General features: G+C 40.5%; 1 protein-coding gene across 1 annotated transcript in view; it reads right to left on the bottom strand.

Moving 5' to 3' along the window:
* Positions 1 to 18,083, bottom strand: part of mdga1 (MAM domain containing glycosylphosphatidylinositol anchor 1) — a 152,977-nt gene that overhangs the window by 103,631 nt on the left and 31,263 nt on the right. The gene's annotated exons all lie outside the window — the stretch shown is intronic.

Genomic DNA, 18,083 nt, shown 5'->3' with positions numbered 1-18,083 from the left:
TATAGAGCTACATTGTCCTCATAGGGAGGTTGGGGTGGTTGTATGGGCTGACTTTGTTCAGAAGAATCATATTTGTTTCCCATTCCCTACCCTTTTCATTGCTTGTTTCTTCAAACCATGACCACGATTGTTCAACAAAAGTCTTCTAATCTTAACAAAGCTTTCATTTTAGCCCAAACCACAATGTTTCCTCAACAATAACCAAGCAGTTATTTTAATCCAAACTATGATCTTTCCTTGTTTTTGAGCCTAGACTCAACCAAACCATTGCGTTTTCACATCATAAAGAAGTTATATTGTCGCAGCTGTGGCAAACAAATTACATCATCCTTGTGCTCATCGTGTCACCTGAAACGTGGTTGAAAGGTATGTATACATAAAGCAAATTCAGTGACCTAGAAAAATGGATGAAAATTATAAATGCATTTATGACTTTTTTTCTCAGTGATAAAATCTCTGTCTGCTCCATTGAATGGAAGTTAATGACACTAAGTGCTGTACTCATGGTGTCCATGATGCTAAACTAAGACCATTAAGAGTTTTGACAAACTCTATATGGCTTTTTCACGCCTCAATTATCCCATCAAGCCATGGGAATGCTGCACGGCCGACAGCAACATGATACAATCACTCGATTAATCAAGTGCACAAACATACTCACACACACTCACACACACACACACACACACACACGCTTCAGAGATACATGAAAGCCTGTGAAGTCATCAGCTCTGAAATGTTATTCTCACTGTGTGTGTGTGTGTGTGTGTACAGTCCATTAATCCCTATTAACCCTTCTGTCTGTTATCAACCTCGACGAGACTATCAACCATGTCCTGTGGAGGTCAGGGAGGATAATGGACAAAAGCCACTGATACAGCGTGTGTGTGTGTGTGATTGTTTGTGTATGTGTATGCAAATGTTTGTGTGTAGAAGTGTGTGTGTCCTGCTTTAATGCACAGTTGTCTGCTTGTGTTCCTGGATATGTACTCCGTAGCGGCGTACATATTCCCTCCTGCGTGCATGCGTGTGAGTGCACGTGAGAGTGAGTGTGTTGGTTGGAAAGCAGGTTATATGGATTAGCAGATTATCAGAGCCTGTGTAAACGCTCCCTGCCTGTTTATTCAGCTCTGTTTGTGGGAAGGATTTGGAGGAGGCAGACTGCCATTGATCAAACCAGCCAAGGTGAGCAATGAACCGAACCCTGTCTCTCCATGGTTTAGTGACTCCAGTTTTCATGCATGTGTGTGTGTGTGTGTGTGTGTGTGTGTGTGTGTGTGTGTGTGTTTGTGCATGTGGGTGTGTGGAGCTTTGTGAGAGACAGAAAAGGAGAGAGTGAAAGTGAGCGTGAAGTGTGTATCTGTGTTTTTCCTGCTTTTATCCATTCAAGGATTAAAAGATGAGCAGATCAAATAACAGACGTTTTCTTTGCACTTGCTTTGAAGAGTAATTCTTAAGATTAGAGTTCAGGAACATTAAGCTTAGTTTCAAGTTTAGGATCATTTTAATGGCAAGATTACGTGAAAGGGGCTTTGTGACAGTAAAATAAAATAATAATGTTTCAGCTAAAATCAGTTACTGTATGCTTACTGTCGTGTGTGCGTAATGAAACTTTGTGTGTGTTTGTGTAAAGAGAAAGCGTTGAGCATGAAATCAGGATGATGTATTGCACTCAAAAGATTACAGAAAGTCAACAGAAGTGGAACTAACTTATGAGCTAACAATAATACTGCTAAGAGTATTGTTATATTGGGACATCCTGGGGTAAAAGGCATAAGTAAAATATGTAAGGAAACAGAGAGACAGGAAGAAAAACAGCTGGAGTCAGTGAGGAATATCGTAGGTAAGGAGAGGGTGAGAAAAAGATGTGTAAGTGAGAGTTTCTTTTTTTGTTTGAGAGTGAGAATGAGAGGGAATGATATATACAGTATCGCTAGCAGCTGTGTGATGGGGAGAGAAATAGTGCATCACACTAGCAAGCAAAATAGAGAGAGGTGATATTGTGAACAAAGGGGACATTGTGTGCGATGCAGATGACAGGCAGGCGGCAGAGGAGCCTATATCTGCCTGTGACACAAGCAGCTTAAAACCATCACCTGCGCTCTCTTTCTCTGACCTCGTTCGCTCTCCCTCCACACCTCTTTCTTCTCTCTTCCCTCAATAGACGTGTGACGCTGTTCTATTTTTTCCACTCAGGTCCCGGCGGATTGGTCTGGATCTCTCTCCCAGTCCTTTTCTTTCTCCCTCATCTTATCCCTGTCTGGGCGCTTTTCTCCTCCCATCTTTTATATATTTATGTGAAAGCCTAACACTGACTTGCCATCAGATCTTGTGTCTAAATACACATTCGTTTACACACTTTTTACCCCCACGCAGATTCACACACATGCTGGGAAATGAAGATGCATTTGTTGAGTCAGAGCCTTTTGTAATAATAGCTCTTACATTTGGTTAGAAGTGTAATGTGAAGGGAAGGTTTGGAATCCCCTGGGATCCAGCTCGACATGAAATGCAGCAGGTTTTGTTCATCGTTTCTGTATTCAGCTGGGGGAGCTGTATGCTGTCTAAGACACAGATGTTTCAACAGGAGAACAGAAACAGTGTGGAGAACAGTGTTGTCAGAGAATTGGGAGGAGACAGTTGGGAAGTACTTTATGTTTGTGGTTTTATGGGAGGATAGGCGGATGAAGTAATTCGGCACTAATCAAACTGTGGTAATTGAAGAGTGCACTAAAATACTGACCAGAGCCAAGTGGGCTAGTAAATGTTCCATTAGTGGCCACATGTTGTATGATCGTCATTCGCAATAACTCCCCTTAATTAAATGTTTGTTTCCAACCAATGCATTGCAGTTTCTGCATAGTTAAAAGCCATTAATGGTAATAACTTGTCCTTGAATCTATCACGCTCCCTTGTTTACAATGATATGAAATGAGCCAAGTGAAGATGTTTGTGCTGTTTGATGCAAATAAAGTCTAAATTTCGTGCCCCCTATTATTCTTTTTAAAGTGCATTTTGAGATTACCCGGTTGCCGTGTCTTTGAAATTTCAATGATCAAACACAGAAAGTGAAGTCAATATTGTTGGGTGAGCTCTTTCCATTTAAGGCTTGAAGCGCATTCAGCAGCGGTCCTCTAGCAGCGTTCACACTGCAGCAGAGATGTTTTTGACGAGTTGTTGTGAAGTGTATTGTGGACTTAATCAGATAAACTGACTTTATTGGCATTGTCAACCATGTCGCGACCTGACAAGCAAGTAAACAATTTCTTAGCAGTTGCTCACAGCATCTCAAGCCACAGTAAATCTGCTGCACTCCATAATACGGATGAGTATTTTAACAATACACCCAGGTGGCCAGTTTATTAGTCACATACACCTTGCTAAATCCACTGCAATCCAATACAACAGCCCTGCAATAAAACCTAACTTTATAAAGCTTATAATGTTCAGTTTTCGTTGGGACAGCTGACAAAATATTAGATACTCCTTTCAATGCTTGGCCAACAAAATGATAGAGTTGAGTCAACACCTCTCTGCCACATTGTCAACAAAAACTAACATTATGAGCTTTCTAAAGGTGGGATTTATTGCAGAGCTCTTGTATTGGACTGCATTGGATTTCGGTGTGGGTACGTAATAAACCGGCAATGGATTCCAGCCTCAAATCAGTAAATCTGTGTTGACTTGTAGGTAAAGAAAGAAGGAGAGCTAATGAGGCAGGATGAATATGGATCACAAACAGTGAAGGGAGAGAGGAGAAAGAGTGAAAGGTGTGCTCTTCTTTAAGGTGGTGAGGGAGGACAGGGCTAATGTGTGTCAACCATACTGACAGGTCAGTGGCCTGCAGCTGCCGATCCAAACACCTCTCTCCCTCCTCTCTCTCTCTCTCTATGTGTGTGCGTGTGTGTGGTCTCAGTCTCACACCTTTCTTCTGATCTCCCTCTCTCTCTCTGTGTTTCCCTCCGTCCATTCTGTCTCTACAAGTCTGAAGTTGGTCTTATTGTCTTATTTAACATTTCTTATATATCTTGTACCCCCCCCCCCCCCTTCCCCCTTCTGATCTGTCTCTGAGCCTCTAACTTCTCTCCCCAGAGTGACACATCTCAACAGGATCCAGCAGACATGGTCCGATGGCTGTCGGACCCTTTTGCCCCGCTGTCTTAACTGGAAACTGTCAACGCTACACAACAATACAGGAGGGACCTTAATACTGTGTTAGCATTTAGCTTAGAAAAAGGGGGTTGAGATTGCTGTTCACACCTTGCTGTTCATGTTAATGTGTTATCAATATTCAGCACGGCTGTCACAAATAATAAAAACAATGTAGACAGAGTGCCCTAATCTGATCCTGAATTATTATGATGCCGCTAACGAACTGGACAGGTCACCTGTCGATTGCATCACACCTCCACATTTACATTTCTGCCTGAGCAATTAAGAGACTGCAATTCCAAGTGTTGTAATCAGGATTAACTGAGCCTGCCTACCAACCAAAGTGTTCGTCAAAAATTGCCCCATTGAACACCCTTAAAACACTAATAATTCAGAAATCTTGAAATACCGTAGCTGCTGCTTTATTAATGAATCATTAATTATAACATCCCTGGTAGTTGATGAAGCACTATGGTATTTTCAACAGTGTTTCTTTCTATGCTAAACACTTTTCTATGATAAAATATGGAATTAAACTCCAACCTTAATCAGCAGAGCTAATATCTCTTCACCGTAATAGTAGAACAAGTCCTACGTTATTTATTACGGTGTCATTCTGGCAACCACAGCTTCCGGTGTTTTACCTGCTTTTTGTTACAATTTATTTATTAAGGTTACCCCTACATCTCTGTGTTTTGTGGGCCCAATCGGCAGTGTTCAAATTCGATGTAGTTTACCGTCAACCACTGAGTATAATACAGCTGTGAAAGGTTAAATCCCTCCTTGTTTGACATCACTGCAAGCAATGCTTAGCTTGCAAAGCTTTCCCCCTCTAAACCACTGCTGCTTCCTCGGGTGTTACAGGGTTTGAATCCGTTACATTCCCTCTCAGTAGCTCACCCAGAGCTTGCTAGGCCTGCCTTCTACAATTTTTCTAACTCTTTCTTGATGTAACTCCAGCGGAGTCGACAAAGCAGTGCTTTATCCATCCAACTGGCTCACTTACCGTGAATAGGCTTAAGATGGTAATCCTGTAATCGGGGAATACTACTTGGCAGGGACGCAGACCCACACACACACTGAGGCGCTCAGACATACACAAACAGTGTGGGAAAGTGTGGGATAGGTAGAGAGAAGACAGGCCGACATGACAAAATAACTGAGAAATAAGGAGTATAGCAGGTTGATAACGGCAGCTTGAACCGACAAACAGACACTGAGAAGTAATCGCTCCCACTTTGCTTCACAAGCAATGTCTAAATTGAAAAAGAAAAGTGACAAGGTGTGGATGACATACGGTACAACACTAAATAAACTTGCACATGGAAATATCCATTCTAATTATCTGTCACTGGGAGGAGATATGGAGGGCTAGAGTGAAGCAACTGAGAGGAGAGGAAGAATAAATGGATGGTTAAAAGAGTAAGAGACTAGAGCGAGGAATACATATAATTTCAAGCATCACCGCCTGAATGGACGTTGCTTTGCTGATTCATGGCATCATGTGTTGGGAAGCTTAGGGGGAAGAGAGCGAAGAACAAGAGATGTGTGGGAACAAGTGAGTACGACAAAGAGGGCAGATAGTTTAACTTTTTTTTTTTTTCTGTCTTCAGGAAATTTATTTTAAAAAATGAGGGAGAATAAAAGGGGTAGGAGAGAAGAAAGCAGCAGTGAAAAGGGATAAAGAAGAAGAGGAGAGAAGGTGCAGATTACATTCAGAAGAAGAAGATATTAGATGAGGTGAAAGGTACAAATGAAGACAGGGCAGGGCAGGAAAGAGAGGAGAGGGACACAGGACAGGGTTATCAAGGGACCGACATATAAAAACAAAAGGTGTGATCAATGATAGAGAAAAACAAAGCAAAGACTGGACCAGGAGATACAGGGAAATATGAAAGGATAAGGTGCATTTTACAGAGAGGAAAATGTGATGAAAAATGAGTTATATGTTTTTCCCTGTCAGTTAAATTACATCATGCAATCTCCATTTATTAGCAATTGCCTGTTTAAATGTGTAATCAACAGCCTACTGAAGGTAATTGGCAAGAGTATAAGCAAGTGGCATTCACCACTTACAGTCATTCAATGTAGTCACCTGTATCTGAATAAAACTGAGCAACAATTGCCATCAGTGTGTTTTATACACACACATCAGAGTGAAACACCTTCCAACTCTGCGTGCAGAGATCACTTCCTCACAAAGTCCAATAAAACTGACTCACCGATATTAAATACACCCTCCCTCACTTTGACCTTGACATACAATACAAATGCCTTTATCGCTCTTTCTGCCTGTGTAATATGAGACCAAGGCTGTGATAAAATTACAGGAGGCAGAGGAATCATCAGCATTTACGATAATGTCATGATCTCTGAAAAAAAATATATATACCGTATATATAGAACTTGTGTGCAAGTCATTGGCGCTGATGATGGTGAGAGCTAATATAACACTGACGCTCAACAGATGTTTTCCATTGCTTGCTCTCGAGAGACACCTGATTTTTTTAAGCATATTCACATTATTGTAATCCCATATGCAAAACAGAATTTACATAATTCACTTTTTTTTTTGGAGCATTTCACTCACCATCAGAGTGTTTGAGTCAGAGGGGAACAAAGCAAGGCGGACAGAATCAGCAGACGTGAGCATCTCTCTCCAAACGGCCTGTGTGTACACAGCCGTCAGCAGCGGTGTCAGCAGCTACCTCACACACTCCGCCCATGTTGGATGTGTTTGTTGTAATGAGCGATGGCTAATTAGCACAAGCATGGCATGAGATGGAGAAATTTGAGCTCATTCTTTTTGTGTGTGCGTGTGCGTCTCTGTGTGTAGAGCAGATGATATCATTGCCGAATGCCATGATGATGCTGAGAAAAGAGAGATGGAAGGAGGGACAGAAGTAAAGAAAAAGCCTGACAGATACATTATGTATCCATCTGACGTATTATACAGATACAAACAACCTCACAAAAGCTTTTCATAAACTATGCCTATCCACCCGGAGCAAGGTTGCACCTCTAAAAACCCAGCTAAAACTGACAATATGAGAATCCCCCGGGATAAACAAAGACACTCGGACTCTCAAAAGATTATACCGGAGAGCAGACAGAAAGCTGAAATCAAGTAAATTACAAGTTGCTGTCGTTAATTAAAACATTTCTTACAACGTTAACCTCTTAAGCTCCACGACACAACAAAGTGAAGGAGGCTCGAGTCCAACACTTTTCACAGTTAATCTCTGTTTATGAGCATAATCCTGACACGTTATTCAATACCATCAATAAACCTGTCAATCTCTCACAAACAACTGCAACCGCCTTGTCTCCAGCAGGGTGTGAAACCTTTATTACCTTCTTTATTAATAAGACATAACATTAGTGCAAATGAAACTCCTGCTGCAACATCTATGGATATCCCTGGAATTATACTTGGAATTATTGAATGGTTTTGTTCAAATTTCACTACAGGGTCTTCTCGGTACTGTGACACTGGACCTTTTCCCCACTAAACCTTTGAAAAAACGCAACTTTTACAGGCAAAATGCAACAACATCTGTGATCTAGTATCACCGCCTTGCAGGTATATGCCTCTGCCAACCAGTCAAGTTGCAGTTTACATCCATTTCTGTCATGTCATCACTGAAATTGTCTTACAGCATATGAATATTTAAGATATGGCCATGTTTTTGTAAGGTCACAGTGACAAAATGTAATTCTTTCATCGTACCAAATTTGAAGAAATTCCCTCCAGAAGTTCCTGAAATATCTTGTTTAAGAAAATGGACCAGATATATGGACAGACATCCCAAAAACACAAGGCCTCTGGCCACAGCTATTGCCAGCGTGGAGGCATAACAATTCCAGTGGTTTTTTTTCCGAAAGCTGCACTGTACAGAAACAGCTCTCCTTCGTGTGACAAATTACTTATTACTGGCTGCGGTCTCTGGACACTGCTTTGTCATGGTGCTGCTGGCCTTAAGTGCAGCCTAAAGCACCATAGAGCACAGAATTCTTATTGAGAGACTGAGAAATGGGCAGGAATCACTGGAGTTCCACTCAAGTGTTTCTCCTCTTACCTGGACAACAGGAAACGTGTCTCCATCCAGGATTTTTAAATCAACAACAGCTAACATCACATGTAGACTGCCCCAAGGATCTATTCTGGGACCAATTGTATTCTCACTGTACATGTTGGCTCTTGGACATATGATTCTGCAACACGACATCTTGTTTCAGTGCTGCACTGACGACACACAGTTAACACTGCATTCTGTGTATCCTTTGGTCCAGAACATCATATGTTACTACTACTTACTGCCAATGTTAAGTCTGTGGCAAAGAACCTTAGGGTAACTTTTAATAGCCACTTATCCTTTGAGCAGCATACCAGAAATATCATCCAAGCTTCTTTTTATCAATTTAGAAACGTTTTAATGACTTTTATATCATCACACCTGGACTACTGTCACTCTCTTTTAACCTGTTTAAACTCACACTCAGTCTCACAATTGCAATTTATCCAGAACTCAGCAGCCAGATAATTACCTAAATCTAGGAGGTCTTGTCACATCACACCAATTTTAGTATCACTGCACTGGTTGACCGTTACATTTCAAATTGCATTACTTATTTACAAGGCCAATCATGCTCCAGATTTGATCAAAGCACTATTTGCCCCTTACAGCCTGAAACAGCCTTCCTTTAAGACTGAGATCAGCCGACTCCACTGGAGCTATTAAGAGCCTCCTTAAAACTAAGAGTAGGTTGCCTGAATTTCACCATAATAAATAGAGTAGAACTTATTCCAGTTAAAGGATATAAGTTCTGCTGATTGTGCAGTTATGGTTGGAGTGCTTTCTTTTTCCACTACCAATTAATATGTCCTCTTTATATTACAGTGTTCAATTTTAACTTTATTGTCATTACTTATTTAAATTGTTCTTACTTTTTATATGCACTTCCATAAATATTTTGCACATGTATCTGTTTTGGATCCCGCTAAATATGAGTTCACCACTTAAATTTGCATTGTATTTGTGTATATACATATATATATATATATATATATGTGGATATTTCCTTACATTTCACAGGCTTTATATGAGCTTATTTCTCTCATCCACATCAAATTAATATATGAACTTATTTATTTCCTTTTACACTTGTACCTCCATCTGTTTATGTATGTGATCAGTGCTGCTTGATTTATGCACTCTCATGTTCCTCATTTGTGTGAGTCGGGGGGGGGGGGCTTACATGGGTTTCTGATATTTTTTTATTCTTTGAATCTTTTAAGCTGTAAAACACTTTGCACTTATGCCTGAAAAATGTTATGTAAAAAAAACATTATTTGTATTACCTACCTTCAATATACATTAAAGGATTACATATCAACCAATATGTTTTAGAAAACCAATTCTCAATTACTGATACGACAAACACAATATCAGACGGCATCTGATCAAAACACTGAAGTAAACTCATATTTCAAAAGTTACTTGAGAAACATTGTTCATTACAAGCTAGTCATGTAACATACAACACAAACTTAAATCCCCCTGTCCCTCTGTTTATCTATCTCTGCCCAGCCCCTATACAATATCGAGAGTCTACTTTTTTCCCCCACCATTTCATTTAACTTTGTGAGCACAGACATACAGACATTTTGACATCGCCTTTATTATTTTTGGCCTCAGAGAGGGGCCTGTCTGAAAGGTACAGTGCGTTGCCACAGCAGCAGACACTCCAGAGGCTTTATCCAGACAAGGTATAGAGGAGTCTAGCACCGAATCCTACCCCCAGACTCATCACCAGCAATATTAAGTGTTGTTGTTTTTGCTTGGAGATCTAATTTGATTTTGGCCTTTGTTCTCTTGTCTCTCAACGTCTCAAGTAGTCAAGGACACAGATGCAAAGACTCGCCAGCGCACTCTCGCATATACTCGTCTAAAGTAGTTTGGTCCTGTTGGGTTTCTAGCTTGTCTTTGATCTTAAGTGTGAAGTGAAGTGATATGCAGACACGGCACAGAAGTTACATTTTAAAGTTGCCTTCATCGAGTGTTGGATAAGTGATTGCTGTGAAAAGGTTGATTACTCTACTGAATGTATCCAGACATGCCTTCACGATGCCACAGGCACAGCAGTCAGCTCATCCTCATGTCCCCCTGCCGGTTTCTTTCACCAGTCTCTTTTTATTTTGTTTTCTCACTTTATCTCTTACTACATCTTCCACTTGTTCATTATCTTCTGCTCTTATTCACATCTATAAAACACAGACATTTTGTATAGCCCATCGCATGGCTGTGGGTGTAACATTAGGTGGTTGTATTTAAGGGGGTATGAAGCTAAATCATCAAAGAGAGTCAAAGCTCTCTCTCTGCCTTCTCTTTTTCAAATATTAAATACACAGATGCTGCGTGTTCTCCTGGTTTTACTCCATCAACATACTGTATACCGCTTTCTTCCGAAATGTATACTGTTCCCCACTGTTCCTTCTTCCTTTTGCTGCCATCAACCTCTGCTTTCAATCTGTCCCCCCCTTAACCTTTTTCTACCCATCTTGATCTTCACCTCCGTCTACTCTCTCCTTCCTCTCCTTTGTGTGCCTCCGTCCAGTTAGGGGTCGGCCAGTGACCTTGTTTGTGTCTAGGTCGTGTTCCCTCTGAGTGCCTGTGCAGCTTCGTGCTGCCACCCGATCAGCCATGCTTTCAGCCTCACTATTGATCGCCTTCAACTCACCCCTCAAGGACGGAAATCCAAACCCATATTCCAGACCGCAGCCCTCCCTCCATTCCCCATTTCTTTCTTTTCTCTGCCTCTACACTTTTCTCTGCTATGGCTCTCTCCACCTTTTCGTCTCTTATAGAATTCATCACACACACACACACACACACTCACACACACACACACACACACACACGCGCACGCACACTCCGGTCTCAAGGTTGCAATGACCAGCAGACCCATGAATAAATAATAAGGAGGTAGGAATCACTTTCAGAAAAACCATTTACTCTCCTATTGTGTTCTTAAATAAGCCATGTGTGTGTGTGTGTGTGTGTGTGAGTGTGTGTGTGTGTGTGTGTGTGTGTGTGTGTGTGTGAGAGAATGTGTGTGCTTGCCGAAGTGTGTATGCGTAACAAGAAAAGCTTCGTGAGCAAGACTACAGTGCTTTGTTAACTGAAAGCCTCGCTGCCTCTGGAGTTAACTTGAACGATGCTACAAGCACCTTCCAGGTGACCTCTAACACTAAGGTTTTTTTTCTTGTTTGCTTCTTCCTTTCTTAAAGTATTCAGAGAAATAATCAATGGGCTTGACATGACAGTATAGGAGGATTACCTCACCCTCTTGTCTACTGTCTTCAAACTCTGTACTGAAATGGTCCACGGTAATGCTTATCACAATAACACTGGCTTTGTTTTGTTTTTCCCCACACAAATATGCACACAAAATAGACTTTTATTAAGCCAAGCTGCTTCTTGAGGTGAACTAACTGTTTCTGACTTGATGTATGGCTTGTTACAGCTGGTCTGAAGTGGAGAGAGGAGAGAGAGAGTCTAAAATAAATGAAGCAAGGGATGGAAAAATTAGGAGAGCTGGACAGGGACAGGAATGAAGAGGAAAATATCAGTTTGAAGGGGGAAAGAAGAGCACACATCACAAAGACATTTGAGGAGATAAGGTAAGGGATAGGAAGAGTGAGAAAGACAAAGGGAATGAGGCAGAGAAAGAGACAATATGAGAGGAAAAGACTGCAACAAAAAAAGAGGAAGAAAGACATAGACCAAGAAAGACAGACAGAGAGAGAAATGATTAGATTTCTCTCTCCTCTCTATGGATCAGGGCGAGAGCTCCCTTTTCAATCCAATCAAGCTCAGGCAAAGGTAAACAATCAGTCTTGGTAAAGGATTGGATAAATCCTCAATCAGACTCATTCTCAGTAAAGCAGATATTTATTGGGTTGGCCTCACATGGCTAAATTGGATCCTCCTTCTGAGAGAGAAAAGGGTGAGAAAGAGGAGTCTTCATCATCTCAGTCCAAGATGGCCTTGATTAAAGTTTTGTGGGCAAAATTGTCTTTGCATTACAAAATAATAGAAACTATAAAAAGTCTTTCCCAGTAATACTTCTGGACTGAAAATGCAAAAGAAAATCCACTGCATATCACAAGTCAGACATCACATTCCTGTGATCTTAAAAGGACCCATCACAATGTGGGACACAAGCAGCTCTCTCCCAAAGCTAGAAACCGGAAATAGATACAAGATTTTAAACAGATTTTAAACAGCTTATCCGATTTATAAAATATTAAGCTGTGATGTCTTTAAAGACTCTGTGGTTCACTTTGCAGTGGGTCTGTTTATCAATAAATGTAGTAAAAATGTTGTCGGCATAAATTTGTAAGTGTATTGTTTCTCTGAAGGGTGAATACAGAGAGCATTATGGGGACATTGCTGCTAAACTGGAGTACATTCATAAATAATAACAAAGCAGCCAGAAGACTTGAGCATCCTGTGTGTCTGCCAGCACCTAGAGGCAAATACAAACTTCTCGGTGAGGACGGAAAAAAGGAGACATGATTCACTTTGGTAACTGTTTGGCTGTTGTATTTCTTTTACTTTTTCCTGAGGTGAATCTACGAGTATCCGAAAAAATAAGGGAGTCTTGTTCAAAGATAAGATGAAAACTACTGTTACATCATTACTGAAAGTATAACACAAGAGCATTTTTTTTTAATGTTTGGCTACAGTTTATTTAGTTATCCCTCTAAAATACTGACAAGTAGAATGAACTAACAAAGTTAAATGCAAACCCTGCAAGCAAAAATGTGCTTATCACAAAACATCGAACATGGCAGACCACTTCAAATTGGTTAGTTTTATATGAGCTAGACGGCCATTCTGCAACTATCAGGGCAGATAAACTATATAATGCAGGAAATATTTATATTTACAAGGCAATAACATATGTTATATATTTCTCTGCTCGGACCATCCCACGTACAGTAGCCAAGATGACCACGACGCATCTACTTCAACTTTGAGGCCCCCGCAAGTTACCGACAGCATCGCATATTTCATAACACTAGATATGAGCCCTGTGATTATTATTGAGGATGCAGGATTTAAGAAGCTGACGCATACTTCGGAGCCAAGGTACACTGCCCCTAAAAGAGACACTGTTATGTCTGCAGTGATGGCAAAATATGGCAGAACGAGAGAGGTGGTTATGGAGTAAATGAAGCAATGTGCAGCAGTAAGTTTCACCACACACATTTGGACGTCACAGCAAATGGATGTTTGACTCGAGTTCTGGATTTGTTTTGGAAACAAACGAGACAAGAGAGAGTCACATCGCAGAAGTCATGGATGCATATGACATTTCATGAGAAAAGTAGTAGTTCTCATACATGACAAGGCAGCAAACATGACATATATATATATATATATATATATATATTTATTTAATGAGGCTATAAGAGTTTGATTTGAAGAAAAAATACATGTGCAGTGCCTGTCTCATTACAGTGCCTGTCCCTACCGACCACAACATTGGTGTGGGTTGGCTGCATAGTGTTTTGGACTGACAGCTTTTATGTATACAACGTATTTGTCAAAGGTTGCTGCTAATTGGCTAAAACTTGCAGATTAAATACACTTGCATAGATGAAAAATCTAATTCTTGAGGAAGCTATTACCATATGAATATATGCCTTTGAGGCACGAATTGATGTCAACTCCTCTAGGTCAATGTCACGGATTATTTTCATCCCAAGGCCCTCTGAACGTCCTGCTTTCTGTACTTTGTCTCCATTCTATAGGGGTACACATAGCAGTAAAATGCTTTACGCTGATTCGTTCTCACAATGACAGAAAATATAGTACAGATTACATAAGAAACCACAACTTTGTGCAATGACACAACGGTCCATGTGTGTAAAGAAGGGTCTGGAAAGATGTAAGGATGGATGAAGGAGAGCTGGGGTGACAGGGATCAGGTTATCAATACAGCCAATGGAGCGCAGTGGAAACTCTGTAAGCCCAATGGGACCAACTGCAGAATGCCGCAGTGTGCTACTCCAGCAGAACGCACTGGGACAGAGGTCAGCACACCCACTGCTCACTTATATTCTGTTGAATCTAAGCTTGCAGACTACGAATGCTTGTCTGACTTCTCTGGTTATTGTGGGTGATTTTTGTTTACTCATTTCTGGCAGATTTGGACAATTTGTGTCTTTTTAGATTTGACCACCCTTTGGAGGGTGACAACAGAGACGGGTGACAGGAAGGGGATGACGTGTGACAAAGGTCGGGCCATCAAACTCTCATTGTGAGCATGCAACAGCTTCTAAGATGTAAATTAAAAAATAAAAATCACATCTCTATGTTTTTATTCCTACACAACGTTAAAACATACATGTGTTGTGCTTGCTTGCACTACATGCGTTGTAGAAATAATGCATACACTGTACACGTTGAGACGAATACACACATGCAGGCATGATTATCTTGACATTAAATCGTTCAACCCTCTTTATCACAAAGCATCACCATTTTTTCTCTTATCTCTTAATACCGTATATTTCTTTCTTCCTCCAGTGCCACCATCATTCAATGCCCTTACACGGTTTCATCATGTTGTCATTATCTGATCTCTGTCTCGCTCTCTCTCCTCCTGCATATGTGGACACGTATATATATATATATATGCAACCTTCTACTTGACAGCCCCGTCCTTGTAAACACTGACAAATGTCGTCGCCACCATGTGATGCAATCGAGAACAGAAAGTTATTTAATGTTTACATATGTGTTTGACACGAGTCAGTTCTGGTTTGTGTTTCATTGGCAGGTTTAAATTCCAGGTGGTTTGACCCTTACTAAGTTTCATATTTGTTTGCATTGTGGTTGTACGACACAAAACGGTGGGCTATTTAACAGTTTAGAATTCATACAAATTGTAAAATGAGTGAAGAGGAATTATCAGAAATGGCTATTTTTTCCATCCCCATGGTGATAGGTACCAATTATGTTGTTTAATAATTTGTGTTTACCTTATATTGTTGCTTAGTCAAGTGTAGTCAAGGTCACCATTGGTTGCTGAAGTATTTCAGTGACACGGTTAAGACTAATATATATATATATAAAAAAATGTGACAAAATAATCTTAACACATGGTCCACTTACTAGTTGTTGTTTTTTTAGCTTTCTACCACATCGCATTGTCTTCATCAGCAAACAAAATTGACTACATCATATCACATTTTGTCAGATGACTCCTGAGCCAGTTTCATTGGCGGACGAAGAAGACCTTTGAGATGTGGTTGAAAGCTCAGTAAACGAGTTTGGATTCGTTTGTCAATTATACTAATTAAACTAAAAAGAGTCAAGGACTTTCTTTGTGCAAAATACATCCAGGTAGAAATTTTAAGAAAGGTCTTGCACAATGTAAAGTCTCAGTGACATGCGTGTAGGATCACAAACTCTTGACTTGATTCCACACACTGTCCATCACTTACATTTCGTCCGTCAGACCTTCATCATACAGAGGTTGTTGTCTCAACCTCAGTGTTCCTGTCCGAGGGCATTAAGATACTGACATGTTTTCACTGCTGCAGCTCTTTGCCTTAGTCTGTTGTCTGTTTCTTTGTCTCTGTCTGCCTTTGTTTGTTAGTGTGTGTCTACATACGTATTTTCTCTCACACACACACACACACACGCTAACCCAGGCAGACACACTCACTCAAACAATGTCTCTTTGCTGGAGGCAGTGTAAGTCTTGCTTGTGCAACCACTATACAGTATACTGTGCATTTTACATTCTGACAATGCAACCAATGTGATCATTATTCAAAATGCACTACCACCTCCGACGCAGGGAACAAGCAATCACTGACGCAATTTCCTACATCTTTGAACTGCTCCAGGGCAATGAACTTGTGTAGTATGTGTTTTTTAGAGAACGTTTTTATAATGATTATTATTCCGGCACCGGTGAAAGTAAAAGTTGTATTTAAAGTTGGTCTGTATTTATTTGGGGGCCTGTAAAAATGGTGTGCATCTGTGTGATTGTGTGTTAGTGTGTGTGTGGGTGTGTGTGTGAAAGAGAGAGCCAGGGAAAGATGGATGGATCAAATGAGAGAGGAATGACAGCCACAGTTAGTATATGCAGGTTAGGTCAACAGGTATTTGATTAGATGTTGCAGCTACGTACACATGATTTGTTTGCATCTGTAGGGTCACAGAAGCAAGCAGCCTCTTACATACACACACACACACACACACACACACACACACACACACACACACAGTCGATACACACATAAACACAAACAGAAGAAAACAAGGCCTAGACACAGGCACTGTTTTATTCATGCTGATGTGATGCCAGTGGACATTCACCCGTGAGGAACACTGCTTTTCTCACCTCACACACTCCCACACACATACACACAAAACACACAAGCCCTCCACAGTCACCTCAGTTAATTTTGCATCTAGCTCTGTAAGCTCACACATATGCACGCGCACACACTAAGACCCTGGTCCAACATGTTTTGCTGGAGTTCAACCCAGGAAACCACATGTGTCAACTATTGGCTGAATCTACTACTCTCTGTGTGTGTATGTGTGTGTGTGTGTGTGTGCTTAAATACTCTCAAAAAAATATTTCTTTATGGAAGAATAAAGGTTGTGCTCTTTTTTTAACCAACTAATGGGCTGCACTCCAAATGCAGCATGTGCAACCCAGTCTGAGCTGTTGTATAATAACATTTGGGCTTCTTGCCTTCTTTCTAATGTAGCTAAAAGGTACAGAAAGAATTTCAGTGGTGCAATGTAGTGAACAGCAAATTAGAAAAGTTATACTATCAAATAATGTATTTTGTATTTATCTGAACACATAATATCCTTCATGTGTTTTGTCTTATATTTATATTATATATATATAAAATCCACTGGTGCAACATCATAATAAGCTTTGCTAAAAGAAAAGAGAATTGTAACTGTAACTTTAAGTCACAAGCATATTCTCTAAATCCTGAACTACTGCTGCGCTTATTCATCAAAACAATATACTGAATGTATCACTAACAACAGAGATTACTCAGGTGAGTGCCAACGGATATCAATGTCCACCTGCGAACACTGAAGCAGTGCATGGTTTTAGTTGGTGCCACTGTAAGGCAAATAAAGAAGGAGATTATGTGACTCAGCACAAACACAAGCACAGTGACCCTCTGAACATAACAAACGACTTGTGGATATATCGTATTATTTATGCTAGCAAGGGTAGGGGATGTTTTTTAACGGATGCTAGTCATAGAATGTGTCCACATAGCCTGCAGTCTTTTCAGTCACCAGCATGTTTTGCCCAAACATGCGAGCCTGAAAACAGCCTCACCATGTAAACAAAGGGAGGTTTTGCCAGATTTAAGGAGGTGTTCATGCATTATAACAACAGCAGCTTGATAAGACCTCAGGCATTGCTATATTTGTGTCAGGGAAATATGAGGACAGAGATATTAGCTAGTATCTGAGACAATCCAGCAAGATTGAAGTATAAAGTCTGCAAATTTGGAATTTCTTGAAGATGGAAGTGCTACCATGGCTCATCAGAATCAGAATCAGAATCAGAACCGTTTATTGCCATGTATGTTGAACATACAAGGAATTTGGTGTGACGGGAGGTGCAAACATTTAACAATCAACAACAATCAGTGCAACAATCATGGCTCATTGATTACACCGTTGCCATGCAGAGTCCTCAACTCTGATCGTCTGGAGAACAATCGTTAAATAACATCCCCTACCCTTGCTAGCATAAATGGTTAGATACATCCACGAGTCATTTGTTATGTTTATAGTGCTATTTTCTGATAAATGCACGGCTCGGATGTAGCATAATGATCACCTACATTAATGTAAATG

Source organism: Anarhichas minor, unplaced genomic scaffold (assembly GCF_050575085.1).
Source record: "Anarhichas minor isolate MPS153535 unplaced genomic scaffold, ASM5057508v1 ptg000042l, whole genome shotgun sequence".
Classification (NCBI taxonomy): Eukaryota; Metazoa; Chordata; class Actinopteri; order Perciformes; family Anarhichadidae; genus Anarhichas; species Anarhichas minor.
Note: the sequence above shows the minus strand (reverse complement) of the source record. Positions and strands in the feature narration are given on the sequence as shown.